The 14,673-nt window shown below is 48.4% G+C and overlaps 1 protein-coding gene and 1 long non-coding RNA gene across 4 annotated transcripts in view; one reads left to right on the forward strand and one right to left on the reverse strand.

Moving 5' to 3' along the window:
- LOC103096615 (uncharacterized) overlaps positions 1–12,631 on the reverse strand; it is a 29,339-nt gene extending 16,708 nt beyond the window's left edge. The window contains exon 1 of the long non-coding RNA XR_001629711.2: positions 12,264–12,631. This is a non-coding gene — a long non-coding RNA (uncharacterized LOC103096615). The remainder of the gene's footprint in view (positions 1–12,263) is intronic.
- Positions 1–14,673, forward strand: part of BCOR (BCL6 corepressor) — a 158,709-nt gene that overhangs the window by 76,220 nt on the left and 67,816 nt on the right. The gene's annotated exons all lie outside the window — the stretch shown is intronic.

Here is a 14,673-nt window from a genome sequence, read left to right on the forward strand (position 1 = left end):
TATATTCTCCCTCTCATTTAGTGTATCTTTAATTTAACAATGACCTCCAGAAAACGTCGTACCTTAACTCAAATTCTAGGCAGTAGTCTATTTCAAGAGTCATCAAGGTGGTTCATTAATCTCTTACTGAAGTTCTACTCTGATGCCTCTGATGATGATCCAACAGAGGAGATGTGGTTTTCTCAAAAGCTATGCCAGTATAACAGAAGTTCTGACATCCTATCAACTTGGGAAGGTTCCTATCTAGTAGACTTGAATCTGTTGCTAAGTTCAGGCCCAAAGTCTGTCGATTAGGTGAGTTTTGAGAAAAATTTCACCCACTCAGGAACATAGCACCAAAAGGGCTCCAACCTGTATCAGTAGACAGAGTGCCTACATTGATGAAGTCACTAATCTTTCTACCACAACTAGGTCTCTGCTCCAAAGAGATCCAAGAGAGGACAAATGAATTAATTCATACAAAAATATTTATGGTTCTTTTTGTGGTGGCAAAGAACTGAAAATGAAGGGGGTGGTCATCAATTAAGGAATGGCTGAAGAAATCAAGGTATAGAAATGTAAGGGAATACTGTGGTGCCAAAGAAAAGATGGTGAAGGGTGCTATTTCAGAGAAACCAAGGAACATTTGTATTAATTGATATAGAGTGAAGTGAACAGAATGAGGAAAATACTTTATGTAAAAACATCAAAATTGTAAAGACAGTAGCTCTTTGAAAGACTTGAATTCCAGTTAACTTAGTGACCATCAAGATTCCAGAGGACTGATGATGAGGGCTATAATGATGATGATGATGATGATGATGATGATCTATGCTACCTACCTCTTAATGGATAGGTGTTCTACTAAATAATGCAGAACAAGACAAATTCTGTGGCAGAGCCAATGTGGGAACTGTTTTGCTCTATTCTTCTTTGGGAGGGGGGGAATGAATGCTTGTTAACTGGAATAGTAAAATTTCCTCTTTAAAAATTCATGTATCTTTCAAGTTTTGAAGTAGGTAACTAGTATTTGCAACGATCTGAACAATAGTATCATTTAAAGAGAATGATTTATTCCTTTTATAGGTAAGGAAATCAGAGACTACTAGAGTTTACCCAAAGTCACAAAAGCTGGTCGTCAGGACTACAATTTGGTTCTCCTGGCTTTTAGTCAAAGGCTTTCTCTAAGCTCCTCCTTGGTCTTCTAAAAGGCTAAAATTGTCACTGAAGGAGCTCAAGTCTTAATTTAAAAGACATTTACATTGTTTTACTGATATTGTACATGGGACAAAGATTATAAGCTTGTAAGGATGACTTTTCTGTTTATAATTCATGATAACTATGCTACCCTAAAAATATCATAACCTTGTGTTTGGGGCTTTTAGAATATTTAATAAACAATAATAGCTGATTTTATATTTCAAACAGTAGATCTTTTTAGGTCATCAGGCTAGCACATAAGTCTCTTACTAAGAGTCCTGTTCTGATGCTTTTCTATAGTATGATTGTGCTATATTACAAAATATCACATCTGGTCTTTGTGATAAACTGTGAAATAGGTGCTATTAGCACTGGATTTGGGAGTTTAAGGACCTGAGTTTGAAATTCCTTTTTTTTTTTTTAAGCCTTACCTTCCATCTTGGAATCAATACTGTATATTGGTTCCAAGACAGAAGAGTGGTAAGGGCTAAGCAATGGGGGTTAAGTGACTTGCCCAGGGTCACACAGCTGTGAAGTATCTGAGGCCAGATTTGAACCCAGGGCCTCCCATCTCAAGGCCTGACTCTCAATCCACTAAGCTACTCAGCTGCCCCTGAAATTCTTAAAAATTAAATGTTTGGGGGTAAATTTCTTCATCTCTGGGTCTCAATTTCCTCCACCATTGAATGAAATGCTTGTACCATATGACTTCTAAAGTTCTTCCCAGTTCTAAATGTAATCCTATGTGTATTATTTGAGACTGAGGCTAAGAGATTAAGTGACTTCCCCACATCACACAGCTTGTGAAGCATGTACGGTGCAGGTCTTTCTGTTTCCACGTCCAGAACTCTTTGCATTATTCCACAACACTTTAATTGAAGGATCAGTCTCATATTTATTGTTTTCTTTTTAAAATGGCAATCTGCAATATACCAATCAATTCCAGAAACGTATTTTTCATGTGGCAATGATGACTATGTCCAAGACTCAGAAACCCTGGTGAATCTTGCAAAACAAATATATGAATAAAGAGAAGTGAATTGGAGAAAAAATTTAGTACTACATAAATCACAATCAGATTTGGAACAAAGGACAGTGGCTATTTTGAGGAAAGATGGGGCTGAAGTTATTTTACAGACTTCAAGACACAGTAGGCAATTTTTCCCCTTGGGTACTAGTAAGCAAATCAAAAGGATTTAATATGTAAATATTGGGATTTGGGCAATGGCACCAAAACCCAGAAAGGACACTGAGAAACCAAATGGTCCACATTGGACTGAATGGGTCTATTACCAACTCTCTGAAACATACATTATCCCAAAAGTTTTACCTCATAGAGAAAAGGGCATCATTTTAATTTCTCTGGTTTTATATACACATATAGATATAGATTTCAGACTCTTTATAATTATTATGGCCACCCCTTCCCCTCTAAGTAAATTAGGCACTTTTGATAATCGCCTTAACATACTTATACACAGCATGAGCCTGGGGCCAAGTCTTGGGATTGTCCAACAGTTCTCTGTGACCTTGGCTAAGTCACTTAACCATTCTTAGCTTAGGTTTCTCATGGATGAAACAGCAATAATAATACTTTCACTACCTATGCCATTAATTGGTAGTATGAGATAATATCAGATGATGTAAGTAAAATTCTCTAATGCTTAAAGACTATATAAATATTAGCTAAACCAGATGACCTGTAGATCCCTTTTGTCTCTAAATCTATCATCCTGTGATACTCTTAGTAATATTTTAACCGATTTGTTCAAAAAACTAAACGACCTGAAGTTGAAGAAGGAACTCTAGTCAACCAAAAAGTAAACTACTATGAACAGTAGTTAATATAAAGATCCTTCTGTAGAGGGGTTCAAATCTTGGCTTTTACCACTTCTTGCCTCTTACCTATTGAGCCATGTGATTGGTCTAGATTAGAGATCTTCAAACAGGGAGAGATGGAATGATCCTAAGGGTGCTGAGTGGTTTCCTACCTTCCTGGCTAGCGCCAGTTATGAGGCTTGTCTTCAGCATAATTCTTATCCTCAACACAGAATGGTTCTATCTTCTCATGGGCTGGGTCCCCAACTCTTTCCTTCTGAGTTTCATTGCTTAGGACAGTTATCAATAACTTCTAACTTCTACAGAACTAACTTCAACAGTACCACTGGGAAAGTTCCTTCATCACACAGCAGACCCATGCTCTGCCTCTAAATTTACCTGGTGGCTGTGGCAGGCACCCCTCCCATAGCTGGAAGGGCCCTGCTCCCCCCATTCTCTTTTTGGGTGGAATAGAGTGAGTCTTAACAGAATGCAGAGGTATGGTCCTGGTGTGCTTTTCCTTGCAAGTACATTATCTTTTCACTCAGATCCCCCAAATGAATTCTCCTTCCAATCACTCTTTTTTCTATTGAGTGCTTTAAGATTCTTCTGTCACTTCGGTTCACCACCTCAGGACCATCCTCAGCCTCTCAGTCTCTTTGTGACTCCCTTTCTCATCCATCCCACATAACCTTGCCAAATCTTGTTCCCACCTCCACAATTTCTCTGCCATCTGCCCCCTTACCTGTACTCGTGGTCGCCACCACCTTAGTGCAGGCGCTGTCCTCTTACCTGTAACTACTCCAGGGGTATCTCCCCCTTCAGTCTTCTCCATCACACAGCTAGCAAAGTGCATTTTCCAAAAGTGTCAATCTAACCGTGTTGCCCCTACTTAATAAACTCAAGGGACTCGCTCCCTACTGGTTTTAGGAATAAACAATATTTCATCTTTATTCATCATTTTTTCACTTTTATTTTGGTGTAAGTTTTACAATGTGCATAATTTTTAGAACAGCAGAATATGTATATAATTTGTCAATCAATCAGTTAGTCAACAAGCACTTCTTAAACTTCGATGTGTAGGTATTGTACTAAGTGCTATAGATGTAAAGAAAGGCAAAAACACAGACCTTGCTCCCCCCTCCCCCAGCTCACACTCTAATAGACAGACAATGTGTAAACCACTTACACATATGTAAAAGGGAGATAATGGAAGAGGGAAGGCACTGGCAGTAGAGGGTCTCTAGGAAAGTTTTTTTTTTTTTTTTTGCAAAAGGTAGGGTTTGAGAGGTCTTAAGTAAGGCCAGGTTATATGCAGAGCTGAGGAGGGGGAGCTTTCTAGTAAGAGAAAAGAGCCAATAGAAAGGCACAGAATTGGAGATGAAAGTTGTTTATTTGTTCAAGGAACAGCAAGAGGCCAATGTCACCTAGTTGTAGAGTTCATGGAGGGAGTAAATAGAAGACTAGAAAACTAGGAAGGGGTCAGGTTGTAAAAGTCTAAAAGCAAAAGGAAGGGGGACAACTAAATGGCTCAGTGGATTATGAGCCAGGCCTGGAGATGGAAAGGTTTGGGTTCAAATCTAGCCTTAGATACTTCCTAGCTGTGTGACTCTTGGCAAGTCACACAACCCCAGTTGCTTAGCCCTTACTGCTCTTCTGCCTTAGAATTGATCCTAAGAAAGAAGGTAGGGGTTTAAAAAAAAGCAAATGAGAATATTTTATATTTGATTCTAGAAGTAACAGGGAGCCACTGGAATTAAGTGAGCAGAGTGGTATCGTGATTAGAGGTATGCTACATATTGAGGGTATGTGTTAAAAAATATTTAGAGACCTCTGTCTGGTCTAGATGACTGCTCAAGTCCTTTCCAGCTCTGAATGCATGATCCTGTAATAAAAACTCAATCTGATCTGTTCACCATTTTCAGAGAGCATGATCAGAATGTCTTGCAACAATTAGTACATAATAATAAATTAATAAATAATTAATAAATGTTAAGTAACAATTGCAAATTAATGACAGAAAATGGTTGGACAGAAAACAGCTGAGGTGTTCTTGGCAGTTTGTTATTGTTTTTTCATGGTTAGGATAGCCCACTTTTCATTTCTGGAAGATTAGTTTCTGCTTTTTTGAGATGTGGCTCATGTTCCCTTAACAATGTGACTTCCAGGGTCTCCAACCAAAGTCACTGCGACACCAAATCTGCTTGTATAATTGCAGCATTCATGGAGTGCTATGAGGCCTTACTTCAGCCTTTCTAGGAGATATCTGCTCCACTTTCATATTTTCTCCTGGTGTAACCCTAGATGGAATCATGAAGAGGAAGATCTTTCAGAAACATACACAATTACTTTGTTTTTTAGGCTAATCTTCTTTTCTTTGGACATTACATTGAGCTGAGGTAACAGCACTGTTCCCTCTGCCCAGTTTCCTTTAAAATCCCACTACCAACCTAGTTCTATTATCTGAGATTGCTAGATACTAAGAAGGTTTTCAGGGGGACTCTTTAGTGAATGGTTTGCATTTGTCCAAAGAGATGGCAAATTCAGATAAAAATACCACCAAATAATGTATATCACAAAACTCTTAAGTGATTTCATTTAGAACCTTGACCACTTTAGTTTTTCTAAACCTCAGATGAGTTTTCAAAATTGAAGTGTCACCCAAATCTTAAACAGCATAGTTCTTGGGAGGGGGAGGGAGTAGAATTCTTTTTCCTTTATCTCTTTGTGGTACAGAAAAAAAAGATATTACTATAAGCTAAATGCTAGCTCTTAAAATACAGGTGAAATGGGTAAATAATTTAACTTAGCTTGATTAAATATGTTAAAAAACATTAATTATATTTAAGATCAGATAGCTGTAATGTTAGTCCATCTCCTGCCTCCAGTTCATAAAACCTTGCCAATATAAGTTTTTCATGGGGGGGGGGGGAGAGAAAGAGAGACAGAGAGAGGCAGAGACACACACACACACACACCGAAACCTACACTCCTCAAACCAACATGTTTCATATTAGTTTGTAAGGAGGGGGGAAACCCTCCAATCAAAAAATTTAAAGAAAAGGGGCCAGCCTCACAGTCCTTTGTGTTTTCCCTTTCTCTTCCCCCCAGCCTCCCCCTCTCCCCCCAGGGAAGCGGCAGAAGCTAAATAAGCAAGTAAATAAATAAATAAAAAACGCCGAGTCCGTAGTAACTTTGCGAACCAAATGGGAGCGGAGTCTGGCCCCGGCCGCTAGCACGCTATTTCTGGTATTTAACTCAAACCTCAGCTTTCCATCCTCCTCTCTCCCTCCTCTCCACTCCAAATACTGGAAAGGACTGACCTGGGAGCCTTCTGGGGCTCCTCCGGTACCAGGCTCCAGAAACAATGATTGTTTAGTTTGCAGCAGACCAAAACGCGTAGCCCTTCCCAAAGCGGTCCCTTCCCCCCAGCATCTCTCTCCGGCCCCGGTTCCTCTTTCCGTGCCTGAGCAGCAACGCTCCCCCTTCGGAGTGCAAAGCCTCCGAGACGCTCCCCCCTCCCCCGGCCCTATTCTTACACTCGTAGATGCCGCCGCTGCCTGCGCTGAAGTCAGCGTTTGGAGCTTCCAACGAGGGACTAACCACCCGGATCCCGAGCTGAATAAGGAATGGGGGGAGGGGTTGGGAAATGAAATGCCTGCCCTGGAAGCGTCCACAGAAACATGTACATGCCTAGGACTGTGCAGAGAGAGATGAAGGAGCGCTGTGCCGAGTCTCGGTACATTCTTAGTTTGGGGTTTGGTGCCTTTCTTTTTTTATGGTATGGGGATGGGAGGGGAAGCAGCACCTTGTAAATGAGAAATTTCCTGTTCGCAAGACTCTGCTTGCAGAGTTTCTGTCCTGCCCTTGAACTGACAAGTGAATATCTGCATCTCAACCAGGCAGAAAGTAAATCACACGGCCGAGGGCTTGGGCAGGGAGGGAAGGGGAGCGGCGAGAGGAAAGGAGGGAGGGGGGAGAGGGAAAGAAAAGAAGAACTGTCTGCTCGAGGGAGGGGGAGAGAGGAGGAAGAGAAAAGCTGTTTGCTCCAGGAAGAGGAGAGGGAGGGGGGAGGGGGAGAGACAGAGAGGGAGAGAGAGAGAGAGACAGAGAAAGGGAGGGAGAGAGGGAGAGAGACAGAGGAGTTGGAGAAGAGATGTCTGCTCACCCCAGCTCAGACTAGGGGAGGCCTGCTGTTTGCTCGCTCCGCTAAGCCTCGACCCGCCAGCCTAGCCTTTGGAAGCAAGCTAAGGTGGTGGCTACTCCCTTGGTTTGGCCCAGCCCGGCCCAATGTCCGGGCCAGGGTAGGGAAGCCACCTTCCCAGGTCCCGAGCTCACACGTGAGAACCGGAGGCCTGGCGGTGACTAATCTCCGACTCCAGGCCCTCTGGCATGCAGCCTAGCCCTGTCCTCCTCCTTGCCCTCCTGGCTCTTTCCGGGCTGGGGAAACTCGGTAAAAGGAATCACGCACGGGCCTCCGCCTCCTCCCCCCCCCCTCCTGGGGAGCCCTCCCTCCAAAGTATAAAAAGTCAGTCGACACGGTCCCCTAAGGAATTACTTTAACTTTGGCCTCTTTCAAACCTAGTTCTGAGTGTGTTTGTGTTTCCTTCCCAGTAAGCACTTTGATCCTTTCCTACGCGCCCGAGGAGGAGCCAGCGTGGAGTTGTGGCTTTTAACCCATTCTGTGCCAGGAGGATAGTGGACTATGGATTTGATGGTGTTCACTAGTGGCTATTTGGCTTGGATAACCCCGAAAAGGAGACGGGAAGCCTTGCTCCACTCCTCCCCAGCCCTCAGGGCATACCTGGAGGGAAAGGAAGGCAAACTCTTGCTGGAGAGCAGGCCCTAGTTGGACCGGGCTAGCCTTTAGGAGCAGGTTTCTAGTTACTAATATTTAGCCTGGATGAAATGGCCCGGAAGGACAAGAACCCGTCCTGCCCACGGGCCCAAGGAAAGCTTGAGGCAGAGGGTCGAGGAATGGGGAGAAGGGAAGGATGGAGGACCACGCCATCCTTTGCCAATCCTGCTGGACTTGTGGAGGCCTCCGGACCTTGGCAGCTGCTCCTAGCTCCCTCTCACCAGGTCTTGCCCCACCGTAGGCAACTTTGGGATAAGCCAGGCAGCCCAGTTAATGATTGATTTATTGCCCTCGAGGCACTGGCCCGCCTCCTTTATATTTGCCTAAACTGGGGACCGGCAGGAAAAGCTGCCTTTGGCTGTAGCCACAGCTAAGGAGAGCCGGGCAACCCCGAGAGAAAATCAATGCGGCTGAGATGAAGAAGCGGACAACTTATTAGACCGCATCACGCGACACGCGATCTCGGGAGCACGAAACAGACGAAGGTCCGTGACGTCTGAAGGAAACATCGGGAAGCGCCACACGTAAGCGCTTTGGCAGCCGGTGATTAGGTAGCCCAGTTTTATGACTAATCCTGGGCTGCTCGCCTGCCCTACACAACCTGTTCGGTCTGCACCAGGGCTGCCCAGGCCCAGGCCCAGGCTCAGGCCGGAGGAGTAGGGAAGATGAATGCGCTGCTGGAATCAGGCAGCCTGTAGAAGGCGTTGATAAGGATTTCCTCTAATTTCTCGCAGAAGGCAACACAAACACCTTAAATCAAACTGCTCCGACAACCGAAGGCTCCACACAGACACATCAATAAGGATTTCGCCTCTTGCGTTCAAACCAGAAACACTTGTCCTATTTTTATGCAAATGAAACCACACAAATAGATTTCGCCAGCTCTGGGGGAGGGAGGAGGTGGGGAGGGGGCTAGAAAAAGGGACCGGAGCCAAGGCTAAACCCTTCCTCACTGGAACTCGGTGTACTGTATGGGGATAGGTGCAGGCTCCATATTCCGCGCCCTGCGGTTCCTCCCCCCAGCAGGGTGGCTCTCTGCCAAAGCCTTGAAGTCAGCCACAAATAAACGCTGGCTGGGAAAGCCCGATTAGGAAAGGGGAGAAGTGAGCCTGTGACTAATCGTAGAAGCCTCGGACCGGAGCACAAGGCCATGTGCATCTGACATAATCGACACTAAAAGAGGAGATGGCGACGCCGCGCTTAATTGCAGACTTCAAAAAAAATTGCCGGCTGAACAGCTCCGATGTAGATAGATTATATGGACCCTGGGAGATCTACTAGACGCAGAACGCTGCTTTGGAGGTTAGCGCCGAGGCCACCTCCTCGAGGAGTTGGCTTTTTCTTAGGTATTTTTTTTGAGGTGGGGGAGACCCGGGGAAGAAGGCCAAGGAGAGAAGTTTAGGGGCCTGCAGGTTGGAGAGAAAGAATAAAAGCTCTCTGTGGCCAACTCCACACTCCCCCCTCTTTGATTTTATATTTGGCTACCTTTAGTCCTACTTCATGACCCCCCCCAAAAAAACCCCAGCGAAACCCACCACCTGCTGACTCCTTAGGAGCCAGTCAGTTACCATTCAAGCCCCTAGCCCAGTTTTCTTTCTCTCTCACTCCAGGGTAGGCTGTTTCGCTACACCTCCCCTCCCCCCAGCCCCATTCAATTAAGTTATTTGGAGATGGAGGTGAACAAACACGAATGCCCTCTTCTCCACCCCCCTCACCCCCATCAGACACAAAGCCCCAAGTGATAAGGTGTGTGTGGGGAGGTTTTAGCAGATTCTAGAAAGAGGATCACGGTGTGTCAATCTCTAGAGCAGACACTCTCCAAAGGTTCCTTCCTGCTCTTGTGGTCACTAGGGCCCTCCGCTTCAGATCTCCTTCCTCACTTGGTGGTGCCTCCTGAAGGAGGGAGGAAAAGGGAGGCGAGGCCGGGCGGAGAGAGCGGGGCCCACAGGGTGAGTGTGTGTGTGTGTTGGAGGGCGGTAGTGGCGGGGAAGCTCTGCGGGAGAAGTTTCCACCATCCTTCCGTCCCTCCCTTCCTCTGCTGCCAAAATCCCCCGGCCCCTCCCCGCACGAACTGCCTTCCATTAAAACCAGAAGTTTAGTTTAACCCGAGACGGAGACAAAAGCGAACATTTTGCCCGGGCGCTGGAAGACAAAAGGTAGAACCTGGTAAAGCCCCACTACAGGCTGCTGGCAGTGAAGAGTGGTGTCCAGCCCGAAAGAGTGAGGGGGAGGCAGTGGGAGACAGGAATGGATATCCTGTGATCGCCGGTCAGAACTAAAGTGCCGGGGGGCGGGGGGCGCAGGCAGACTGCCAGGGGAGACAGATACTTCGCCATCTTTTCATTACACACTGACACACAGACAGAGTCACTCTCCGCTCGGCCGCAACGTCTCGCTTTCTTTTTTAACTGCAGAAAACGTGCGATTAGCAGCCAGACAGGCGGAGACTCGGTGGCCCCGCTGCCGCTGTTACACACAACGCTCGCAGCCGCGGCAGCAGCAGCAGCAGCGTCGCCTTCCAGCCCTCCTTCCCCCACCCCCTCTGCCTTCCTTAGCCCGGGCAGTCATAATCTTCGCAGCCGGCGCTTGTGTGCACTCTCATTAAAGACGGGAGTTTCTACCCCCCCCCCCCCCCACACACACACACCCGCCTTTGCCTTAGCTCATCTCTTGCAGGCACAACAACGCTTTCCCGAGCCAGGACCCAAGCTCAGAAGAGACAGGGCGGGATGCTCTCGTAGAAGGTGTGTGTGGGGAGGGGAAGGGGGTCAAGTGTGGTTCCCGGGCTGAGTCAGCTCCTCCACCCCAGGCTCTTCCTCCACCGTTACCCCGGTGCTGAAGCGCCCAGAGGAGGAAGTAGGTTTGGGAGAAGGGCCGCGTTACCGATCCTAGACTGGGTCACAGCCTCATTACCAAAACGGTGTGACTAGGTCACCGAGGTGGGCCTAGCACCAGTGTGGGCCGGACGGCCTTCCCCAAGTCATTAGTAGTTTCTTTAGGCTTTTCCCCTGTCCGGGACAGACCGGGTGGGGGCGGGGGCGCAATCCTGAAAGCCAAGGACGGGCTTTCTGGGCTGGAATTCGGGGTGGAAGTAGGGAAAAGCCGACATAGTTTCAGAGTTGACATTTCTAGCTCTTGAAGGCAAGAAACACTCGAGTAGACTCCAGTGTGGCCTGATGACCTCTTAGCCCACCCTCATTACGGCGCCCTGCTTTCTCTCTCCAAAAACAAAACAAAAACAACTTGGGACGGCCAGCTGAGCCCTTCTGTGAGTGTCCGGAGGTGTGAGCTCGATCTGACCTCGTTTTTGCAGGGGCCCATTTTCCCCCTCCGCTCTTACACCCTAGCCTAGCTAAAGCCACTCCCTAGAGAGACGTGCCCTTAGCGGTAGGGCCCCGAGAACAGGTGTTCCCGTCTGGGGGGTGGGGGTGGGGGACGCCCGTGACCCAGGTTTGCTGCTGGCGTTTACTGCCTTCACGCTGTTCAAGCTCCGGGAACTCTCCCGGGCAGCCTGGGGCCGGCCTGGGATCCTCCAGCGGAGATGGGGAAGAGGGAAGCTGCTGATGCGAGAGCACGGAACGCTCCGGGTGGCCGAAGGCGCCCCATGCAAAGGGGGAGGGGGTGAGCTTCCGGGCCCCGTGACTGCGGCGGCGGCTCCGACTGTTAGGTTTCCCGGGTTCGGGCTCGAGGGAGCACCCTTTGCCGCCCCCCGTGCTGTTCCCTCGGAGCGGCGCCTAACCAGGGAAATCTCTCAGTATCTGCCGGCTCCCGCAGTTCGCAGGAAAGCGCGCTTGCTCTTCTGCTCTTCCTCCTCCTCCTCCTTCCTGCCTCCTGCCTCCCGCCCTTCGCCACCCCTTCCCCCCTCCTCGGCTGCCAGGCTGTGGGAAGAGGCGGGGGTTTGTGGCGGGTTGAGAGGGAGAGCCACAGGGCTGCGAGGGCCTAGGCCCTGAGCCCCGGCAGGGCGGGGCGGGGGGAGGAGGCGGGAGCTCGGGGCTGGGCTGGGCTGGGCTCGGCAGGGCAGTGCAGCGCTGCTCGCAGCCGCCGAGCCTAGTTAGCTGCTGCCGCTGCTGCTGCTGCCGCCGCCGCCGCCGCCGCCGCCGCCGTGGCTGCTGATATGGCCGGGGAGATGAAAAGCTCCTTGGTCGCCGCGGCGCCAAGGAGGGAGCGGCTCGGCCCTGCTCGGCTTAGTTTACAGTTCACGTCCCCAACCCCCAACCCCGAGCCAAGCGAGCCCGAGCCCGAGCGGGCCAGGGCCTGGGACACCCGGTCCCGCGTCCCTTCCCCTCCCCTTCCTCCCCAGTCTCTCGCCCCGGCCCCCTCCCTGCCTGGGCTGGGTTTTGGGCCTCTGCCAGGCGGATCGCCGGAGGGGAACTCTGGCGGTGACTAATCGTGCTCGTGTGGGGCTTACGTGAGGCAGATGCTGTCATCGGCTGCCCACTCGCTCCGGAGCCTACGCTGCGGCCGGGCTTCTCGGAGAAGGGCAAGAGGAGGAGCTTCCCGGGTCGTCGGCAGCTGCTGCGGCGGCTGCCTCTCCTCCCTCAGGGGAAAGCCAGCCGCCAGGCTCCGAGTCTGGTGGGATGGGAGGTCGGGGGGCGAGGACCAGGAAGCAGCTTAAGAGGGTGGGGGCCTGCAGATGTGTTCTTCGGGGTTGTGAAAGTATATCCGGGTCCAGTGGATTGTGTGCATGTGTGTGTGTGTGTTTTACGGCGTCGTTACGCATCCTTGAGGAATTAGCTTGGGAGAAATGTGTAAGCCTGTTGGGCTGCTTCAGAAGTGAACTTGGGCCGAATACATGCATAAGTCGACCCTAGGAAACATAGGTTGAGAGGGGTCTCCGAACATACCAACGAGAAGGACGGTAATGATGGGGCAGGTGGGAGAAAGGAAAGGGGATTTTGGATAGGGCTTGATGTAGCTGGATGGAGGGCTTAGGCTGAGCCCAAGCCCTAGCCAGCAGATGAGGGTTGGACACAAGTGTTCTTGCATAGGCCGCAGAGAGGAAGGTTAGTAGGAAAATGGCCCAAGTGGGGAGGCCCCAACCAAGATCTTTGTTAGTCCCAGAGTTCTTTGGGTGCCCAGTTGCCTGGGCCTGGGAGTTTCACATCGAAATCTTCCACCATCTCATCTAAAATCATCATGGGGGAACCAAACTTACCTGGCGAATGAATTAGTGGAATCCTTTCCGAACGTTCTTATACAAAAGGATTTTATATTTAAAACCAAGACGACGGTCACCCGGAGACTCCCGATTCTGGGCGCTCCTGCATCCTGTGGCATGAGATGGCTTCTTTTACTGGGGACTGTAAAAGTCAGCAGAGTTTCTTACTTTGCATTAACAACCACCACATGTTGACATAGTTATGTGACCCTCCCAAATACAACTACCTGCTTAGTTTCAACACACTGAGTGATTAGTAAAACAATAACCCCATTCCTTAACTAGAAAAAAAAAAGCCCTGGTGGAATATTTGTGGGTAATGAGAAGGTGAGGTTGGATACAGAATAATTTCTATTCACACGTCCCAGGTTTTATTTAGCCTAATTACCCGGACAATCATGTCCCCCAATGCGCAGGCTTGAAAACCCGAGTTGAGGTCTTTCTTTGGCTTCCCAGCCCAGTGGATTCAGAGGTAGCTACCGGCGAAAGAGAGGTGAATTTTAAATGCCATTTCCTAGGGAAAATGCTTTCCTTTGGTGCTCTCTTGCTCTTTTAGATGCAGCTTTCGAAAAGAGCATTTTTGCTAGATAAGAAGTGACCGATCAAAATCGCTGGGGGGAGGTTGTAAGCCGCCGCTTTGCCCCAGCTTAGTGTTATCTTATCTTTCACACTTGCATGGAGGAAAAAAAGTGGCTTATCTTTATACCCACCCCCATCTCGCCTTAATTGCTAAAAAACATTGTGTTGCCTTAAACTGCGTGGGTGTGCGTGGGGGGAAGGGAGGTCTCTGGAGTGTCCAAGGAAAAGGCAGGTTCAACAGTTTAAAATGTGGGCCTTCCGGGGGTGTGTAGGAACATCTGTATTCTCTCCTCCAGGCCATTTCTTGCTCCAATGTAGCTTGAGGGTAAAATATGCAAGTGCTACCCCTTCTCACTCTTCCCCACTTCACACACAAAAAATTGAAGGGGGGGAGTCAATATATTTTTGGAGACCGCGAGTAATTTTACTGCTGGATACCCTTTTGCCCCACACTTTACCCCACTGAAAATATTCATCCCCCTTCTCTACCAAAAGCCTGATTGCCTGGGGCATGTTCAGAGCCCACAAAATCTTTTCTCCCGACCTCCCCGGAATCCTTGCGGTCCCTCTCGATGTAGTCCCATTTACTACCATCTTGCCTTTACTTCCACCGTCCTCCCCTTCTACGAACATACTTATTTGGTAAAAAGGGACTGTTGAGTCTGTGATTCATTGCCTGTTTCAAATCATTAAAATATATGCTAGTGTCTACAAAAACACACTTTTAAATAATGACGTTCTTTCCTTCCGTGCTGTTATATTTAAACTCTAGATCTAGCTGGATTTTTCTTCTCCTAGCGGTCATTTGTCTGTGTCATGGGCAGGCCACTAATGGCCGGGATTCCAGGCGGTGTGCATTATGCATTATGCTTCCATACCACATAGACATCGAAGGTTCTTTGAGGCTTTCCTAGGACAACTACTGGCCATCTCCACCCACCCCCCACTTAAAAAAAAAAAAAGATTTAAGAGTATTATCTTTGCAGCTAATACTGGGGGGTGGGGGTGAGAGTAGGTTGGTGAATAGAGATGTAAAGGATGTCTGGGAATCCTAAAAATTGGCCCCAGGGTTTGGTTGGCC

This window comes from Monodelphis domestica, chromosome 4, assembly GCF_027887165.1.
Source record: "Monodelphis domestica isolate mMonDom1 chromosome 4, mMonDom1.pri, whole genome shotgun sequence".
NCBI classification, from domain to species: Eukaryota; Metazoa; Chordata; class Mammalia; order Didelphimorphia; family Didelphidae; genus Monodelphis; species Monodelphis domestica.